General features: G+C 34.4%; 1 long non-coding RNA gene across 1 annotated transcript; it reads right to left on the bottom strand.

The window, feature by feature from the left end:
• Positions 1-5,709: 5,709 nt before the first annotated feature.
• Positions 5,710-6,904, bottom strand: LOC141372164 (uncharacterized). The gene is made up of 2 exons (XR_012377472.1): positions 6,812-6,904; positions 5,710-6,618 (listed from the first exon to the last, which is right to left on the bottom strand). It is a non-coding gene; the product is annotated as an uncharacterized lncRNA (long non-coding RNA).
• Positions 6,905-7,950: the final 1,046 nt, after the last annotated feature.

The raw sequence follows: 7,950 nt of genomic DNA, 5'->3' as shown, positions 1-7,950 counted from the left end.
ATAAAAACAACACAAAACAAAAACCCAACTTCAGAAAACATCACATTAATTCACTTATTCACTCACTCACTCACTCACTCACTCAGAATGACAAATACATACCGTACCCGTCAAGTCATAGGCACTCTCCTGGGAGAAGCTGGAAATACAAACGACAGAGACTGCCCTGTATGCTAGCAGGCTAGAGACGGACGACGACAAGTAAGAACAGAAGAGTATCATTTACTAGTTCTACAGGTGAAGTGAATAAAGCACAGTGAAGGCACAAAGGAGAAAAGAGATGCATATGAGAAGCTCAGGAAATGCTGCAGACAGGGCTGTATATTAAAAGACAGACAAGGCGCACGAGAAGGGTGCGAAGGACATTCTAGAAAAGGTAGAATGAGCGAAAGGATGAAGTATGAAATAACACAGTAAGTGATGACAGCTCCAGAATGTGGCAAAACTGGAACACAATTCTTGGGAATGGGATAGAGAGAGATAATTGGAAAATCAGGACTGAACCAAAAAAGGCAAGTGTCATGCTAGAATATGAACTTTCTCCTTCATGTAATGGGGATCCACTAAATAAGCAGAGGAGTTACATCGTCAGAAATATATTTTAGAAAGGTCTGACAGCAACGTGAAGATGAACATAAAGGAACCAAAACCAGAAGAGTATTTCAAAACTATGTGAGAGAGTGAATTATGATAAGATATGAAAAATGGTAAGCAGGGACAAAATACTGAATGTGGTGATTTTGTTTTGTTTTTTATTTTTTTTTTAAGATTTTTTATTTATTTCTCAGAGAGAAAGCACAGGGCAGGAGTGTCAGGCAGAGAGAGAAGCAGGCTTCCCGCTGAGCAAGGAGCCCAACTTGGGACTGGATCCCAGGACCCCTGGATCATGATCTGAGCTGAAGGCAGCCCCTTAACGGAGGGAGCCTCCCAGGCGTCCCTTTTTCTAATTTAAATTCAATTAATTAACATATAATGTATTACTGGTTTCAGAGGTAGGGATGTGGTGATTTCTTTTTTTTAAAGATTTACTTAATTTTGAGAGAGAGTGTGCGTGCGTGCAGGGGGAGGGGCAGAGGGACAGGAAGAGAGAGAATCCTCAAGCCGACTCCCTACTCAGTATGGAGCCTGATACAGGGCTTGATACCAGGACCCTGAGATCATAACCTGAGCCAACATCAACAGTCAGATGCTTAACCGAGTGAGCCACCCAGGTGCCCCTGGATGTAGTAATTTCAGGGAAGCTTGGAGTCCAGGATTTTTCCTGCTTCAGTGTTTCAGTGGTACAATATATTAGGATGGGGAAAACAAATGACAAAGCAGATTACAAAGTCAGGGAAGAGGAAAGGGTCAGAAGCAATGTCTTCAATCTGGGACATACCAAATTTGAAGCACCCAGGAGACTTAAGGAGAAAGTTTTAGACAAGTAGATCTGGAGTAGGAAAAAAATGATAAGAAAAGCACATGATGTTAAAAAAACATAAATATCTCTAAAATATACTAACCTGATATAATTAATGTAAACCTACACAGAACTCTGAAATTTTCAGAATAAACATAAAAACGGGGGAAAAAACCATGGGATTCAATATTTCATTTATATACTTCAACATTAGTTTCAAGGATAGAAAATAGACTTTTCTTAATATAGGCAAGTTAGTGGGCACCTGGGTGGCTCAGCTGGTTAAGCATCTGACTCTTGATTTGGGCTCAGGTCATGATCTCAGGTTTGTCAGATTGAGTCCCAAAATCAGGCTCCATGCTCAGTGGGGAGTCTGCTTCTCTCCCTCTCTTTTTCTCTCCCTCGGCCCCTCCCCCCCCACTCTCTCTCTCTCTCTCTCTCTCTCTCTCTCTCTCTGAAATAAATCTTTAGAAAAAAAATATATAGGCAAGTATTCATTTCTGTAATGAATACCATTTTTAAGATTAATAAAAAGATTTAATTGCAAAACACCAATTCAAAATTTTGTAAGAATACTTTTCTAAAAATTAATTTTAAAAGATTGAAATTGTAGAAGAGAAATACTTATGGGATTATTGAATTCTGAGGCATTTTTAAGTACTAGTATGATGTATGAGAAAAATATAAAACCCTATTTTAAAATTCACATGATTTTCTTATTCCACTGTGAACAGCATACTGATAGCTCTAATTTCCTATCTATGAATATAGGATGGTAGTTAAAGACTGGAGAAAGAATCTAGTATTAAAAAATTAATAATCAAGATCATCCAAGTTGAAGGTATTAAAGTCTCCAAAAACATGTATGATTATCAAGCAGGACCCAATATTCACATGAGGAAAGAAGAAAGGGAGAAAAAAAATCAAATCACCAGTATTTCTGAGTTTCAGATATGAAAGAATTCACGTGTTAAATTTAACAACTACGGGGGCGCCTGGCTGGCTCAGTCGGAAGAGTGTGTGACTCTTGATCTCAGGGTTGTGAGTTCAAGCCCCATGTTGGGTATAGAGATTACTTAAAATTTTTTAAATCTAAAACAAAAATTAACAACTATGAATACTAAAGTTTCCTGAGAATAATATAAAATGTATCCACTATTGGAGATATTTGAAAAAGTAAAAATCATCTTCCAGAAATAATTCTGTATACTCTGTTGGCAACCCTTCCTTCCTTATGATTCTACAATGACAAATAGTTCATATTAGAAAAAAACTATAAATTGTGAGTTCATTCATTTGATGTGTGTCTATATATCTATTAAATGCAGATACATTTAAAAATAAATAAATCACAATCCAGAAACAAAATTTTATATTTTTTCTTTAAGAGTGTTGCAGCTTAAAATTTATTTCATTTATTGGATAAAGATTAAGAACCTCACTTACATAATCAGAAATTTCAGTTTTAATTAATGAAAAGACTAAATGTTTACTTATTTCCTCTCTTTATTCTCAAAAAGATCTAAAACCTACCAAGATTATACCACACAGTAAGTTAAATCAGAAACCACAAGAAAGGGCACCTGGGTAGCTCAGTTGGTTAAGTGTCTGCCTTCAGCTCAGGTCATGATCCCAGGGTCCTGGGATTGAGTCCTGCATCAGGCTCCCTCCTCAGCACCTCCCCTTGCTCGTGCACTCGCATTCTCTCTCTCATAAAAATAAATATATAAAATCTTAAAAAAAAGAAAGAAAGAAACCTCAAGAAAGACAAGGCCAAAAATTCAAAATTCATAATAAATCTGATTAAGGCCTAAAACAGATTTCACTTTGCATTATCTATAAACACAGGTTTTGCTAAATTAAATATATCACACTTTATTAAACTTAAATGTAAGGATGAAATTTTCTTCCAGTTCTTCATAAAAAATTAATAGTTTTAAGGATGACAAGTATCACATTTGATAAAATAATTATAATATTCACCATTATCAAATGCGCACCACTACACAGAGAACACAGGTTTTGGAATCATTCAAATGTAGATTCAAATCTCAGTTCTGCCATTTACTAAGCCTATATTTTCTCATGGGATGGGGATTATGAGAGATTTAATAGCTAGTCCCAAAATGTTATTTTCCTTACCCCTAACTGATTATTATATAAATTCTTCCTCAAAAAGTTCAAAATAAAGCTACCCTACAACCCAGCAATTGCACTACTAGGTATTTATCCAAAGGATCCAAACATAGTGATCTGAAGGGGCACCTGCACCCCAATGTTTATAGCAGCAATGTCCACAATAGCCAAACTACAGAAAGAACCCAAATGTCCACTGACAGATGAATGGATAAAGAAGATGTGTATGCGCGCGCACACACACACTGGAATATTACTCAGCCATCAAAAAGAATGAAATCTTGCCATTTGCAATGATGTGAATGGAGCTAGAGGGTATTATGCTAACTGAAATAACTCAGTCAGATAAAGACAAATACCATGATTTCACTCATATGTGGAATTTAAGGAACAAAACAGATGAACATAGGGGAAAGGAAGGGAAAAGAAGAAAAAGACGAAAACAGAGAGGGAGGCAGATCCTAAGAGACTCTTAACTATAGGGAAGAAACAGGGTTGCTAGAGGGGAGGTAGGCGGGGGGAGAGGAATAACTGGGTGATGGGCATTAAGGAGGGTGCTTGAATTAATGAGCACTGCAACTGATGAATCACTGAATTCTACCACTGAAACTAATAATACAGTCAGTATATATAAATTAAATTGAATTTAAATTTTAAAAAAATTTAAATACTTTCTTTACCAAAGTAATCTAAAATAAAAATTTATTCCTAGGTAATTGAAATTATTATTGAAAAAACAAACATTAAGATTTAATTATTTATTATATTTAAAAATGTGTTTGCATGATTTATATTTCCATGAATATCTCTTACAGGAGAAAATATTAAAATTTAGTTTTCAGTAGTATCTTATTTAGGTAAGTTGGGATTGCAAACAGTTTAAATTGCTTTTGTTTGTCAAAATGCTAAAGACAAATGATTGTTTAAATTCAGCTCCTTCAAGAGGAAAAGAATAATAATAAATCTTGTGGGGCAATGATTCATGAATGAAAACCACATACAAACAATAGAAAGCCATAACCAAATATGTTGACAAGGGAGACAGAAAGAGATGGACTGAAAGAACAGACTAAAATGTTTTCTGCAAGGAAAAATTAGGGTAAGGATAAGTCATTAAAAAAAAAGCATTGGGGGGAAAAGAAGAGAAAAGGAAAACATAAGACAGGACCAATCAATCAAGCACAAGCTTAAGACAAGGAAGAAAAGGAAAAATGTAAGTAAAAAAAGGTAAGTGGAAAAAATATTTTTCAGTATATGTAAGTATGATTATGGATATACTATAAACAGAAGTCTCAAATTTTTTCAATTACATGTTATAAAAATATGCTACATATATGTTGTAAATATATACATTACATATATATTACAAATATATCTAAAACAGAGGCTTTCGTTCATAGTATATCCCTAATAACACTGATTTTTCTCACTCTGCAATTGTTTATAAATACTGTAGTAAAGAATTTAATTTTTTCACTGTAAAGTAAATTGTTCAATTAGTGGTCACCTATCAGTACCTGAAAGCTATAAATTATTACTACAGAGAGAAAAAAATAGAAAAACAAATGTTTCTAACACATCAACTTTCCACATGGAGAAAGAATTGGTAATGAGAATTCTAAGGAGAAATGTACACCTTGAAAGCATATATCTAATGGGACACAGATGGGGTTAAAAGGTTGAGGAATTTTTATCTAAAATTCTGGGGCACCTCGGTGGCTCAGTCAATTAAGCGTCTGCCTTTGGCTCGGGTCATGATCCCGAAGTCCTGGTATCAAGTCCCACATCGCGCTCCTGGCTCTGCGGGGAGTCTGATTCTCCCTCTGACTCTCTCACCTCTCACGCTGTTTCTCTCTCTCTCTCTCTCTCTCAAATAAATAAATAAATAAAATCTTAAAAAAAAAACAAAATTCTGAGCTCACAATTAGACGATACTAAATAATATACTGTAACCTTTTTTCTTATTTATTTCCTCAACATAATTCATTTGCACTTATAAATCTTAAACATAAAAAGGGAATATAGGGTGCCTGGGTAGCTCGGTTGGTTAAGCCACTGCCTTTGGCTCAGGTCATGATCCCAGAGTCCTGGGACTGAGTCCCACATCGGGCAGCCGGCTCAGCGGGGAGCCTGCTTCTCCCTCTGGCCCTCTCCCCTCTCACCCTGTTTCTCTCTCTCTCAAATAAATAAATGAATAAATAAAATATTTAAAAACATAAAAATAAAAAAAAGGAATATAAATTTGAGCCATATTTTTAAAAATTCTTATCTTTAATTATGACACATTATGCACATTATAACATTCCATTATACAGAATTCCATCTGTCTGCTCATTTATTCACATTCAGAAAATATTAAATGGCTTCTTCCAAGCAAGACTTTATTCTAGGTGTTCTAGGAGATGCACAATTACGTTTCCTAACATCCAGTAGCTTATACTGATGCAGGGGCTTTAAAATGAATAATATTTAAATAAGAATGAAATTTTAAATTTTAGAATCTGATACAAAGATTGAGTAGATATTTTTAAAAACTATACTATAAAAGATTTCTGAAATTGGACATTTTACCATATGGGTATGAAGAGCCTCTGCTTCCAGAGCTGATTATTATTTTAGGCAAAACATACATTCTTCACTTAGATAAAGTTTTAAGTATACTCTTAATGGAATTATTTTGAAAACAGTGGAATACCTTTGCAATATAAATTTTGAGAAACAATTTAAATTTCTGAATTTCCACAATTTCTAATATTATTTTAGTCTAAATGTAGAACAAAAGATAGAAATAGAAAAAAAAAGTTTTTTGTAATATATGTTACCAAGGTAAAAAATGTCCAAGAAAAAAAATCTCCGCAATAATTGAATCCACTGAAGATTTCATTTAGGTATCAGTATAAACGTTATATTAAGAAAGAAAGAACGAAAGAAAGAAAGAAAAGTCATGTTAAGATAATTTAAAACTCACAGTAAGAATCGTTATCCTTGACCAAGTATCTTATTTCCTCCATTATGGAGAAGCTTTTCCCAATATAATTATCCTGTCATTATGTACTTTCCAGCCCATTTTCTTCAGCCTCCACCTTCAGTATTTACCAGAGTAAAAAAAAAAAAAAAAATTCAACTCATCATATTTCTACAAAATGGTTTGTTATGACCAACTTTCCATCACAAACATAAAATGATGATAGGCAGGTCACTGCTAAATTTTAAGAGTAAATAATATACAAACTAAATTCAGAGCAGGAAACCAAATTGCACAAAAGAGTACTTTACCTGGATACCAAAATTTAAGTCTTCAGCATCTGATGTAAGCCATGAATCATCAGTACCAGGTTTAGTGGAAATACTTAAGAGCAAAAACATACAACAAAAGCAAGTTTATTAGAAAGAAAAATCGAATGAAAGGTCAGCTATCTATTTACTGAATGAAGTTTCTTGATATAATTAAAATTTGGCCTCTGTTTTTGTTACTAAGTTTGTATTTTAATTCCTGTATCATTAACATACAAGTACTATATTAGTTTCATGTATACAATATAATGATTCGGCAATTCCATACATCACCCAGTGCTCATCATGACAAGTGCATTCCTTAATCCCTATCTCCTATTTCACCCATTTCCCCACCCATCTCCCCTCTGGTAACCATCAATTTGTTCTCTATCATTAAGACTCTGTTTCTTGGTTTGTCTTTTTTTTTTTTTCCCTTTGCTCATTTTTATTGTTTCTGAAATTCTACACATGAGTAAAATCTTATGGTATTTGTCTTTCTCTGACTGACTTCACTTAGCATAATACTCTCTAGTTCCGTCCATTTCACTGCAAATGGCAAGATTTCATTCTTTTCTATGCCTGAATAATATTCCATTGTGTATATATATCACTTCTTTATCCATTCATCTATCAATGGACACTTGGGCTGACTCTGGTAAATAATGCAGTAGTAAACATAGGGGTGCATGTAGCCCCTTGAATTGGTGTTTCTGTATTTTTTGGGTAAATACCCAGTAGTGCAATTACTGGATTATAGGGTGGTTCTATTTTTAACTTTTTGAGGAAACTCCATACTGTTTCCCACAGTGGCTGCACCAGTTTGCATTCCCACCAACAATCCAAGAGGGTTCCTTTTTCTCCGCATCCTCGTCAACACTTGTGTCTTGTGTTTTTGATTCTAGTCATTCTGACAGGTGTGCAGTGGTGTCTCATTGTAGTTTTGATTTGCATCATCCCTGATGATGAGTGATGTTGAGCCTCTTCTTCTGTGCCTGTTGACCATCTGTATGTTTTCTTTAGAAAAATGTCTGTTCATGCCTTCTGATCATTTTTAAACTGGGTTGTGTTTTGGGTGTTGAGTTCTATCAGTTCTTTATATTTGTATACTAACCCTTTATCAGATATGTCATTTGCAAATA

Source organism: Callorhinus ursinus, unplaced genomic scaffold (genome assembly GCF_003265705.2).
Source record: "Callorhinus ursinus isolate GAN/ISIS: 27379988/994484 unplaced genomic scaffold, GSC_fseal_2.0 scaffold1889, whole genome shotgun sequence".
Lineage (NCBI taxonomy): Eukaryota > Metazoa > Chordata > Mammalia > Carnivora > Otariidae > Callorhinus > Callorhinus ursinus.
The sequence above is the reverse complement of the archived record's forward strand: the minus strand, read 5'-3'. Positions and strand labels throughout refer to the sequence as shown.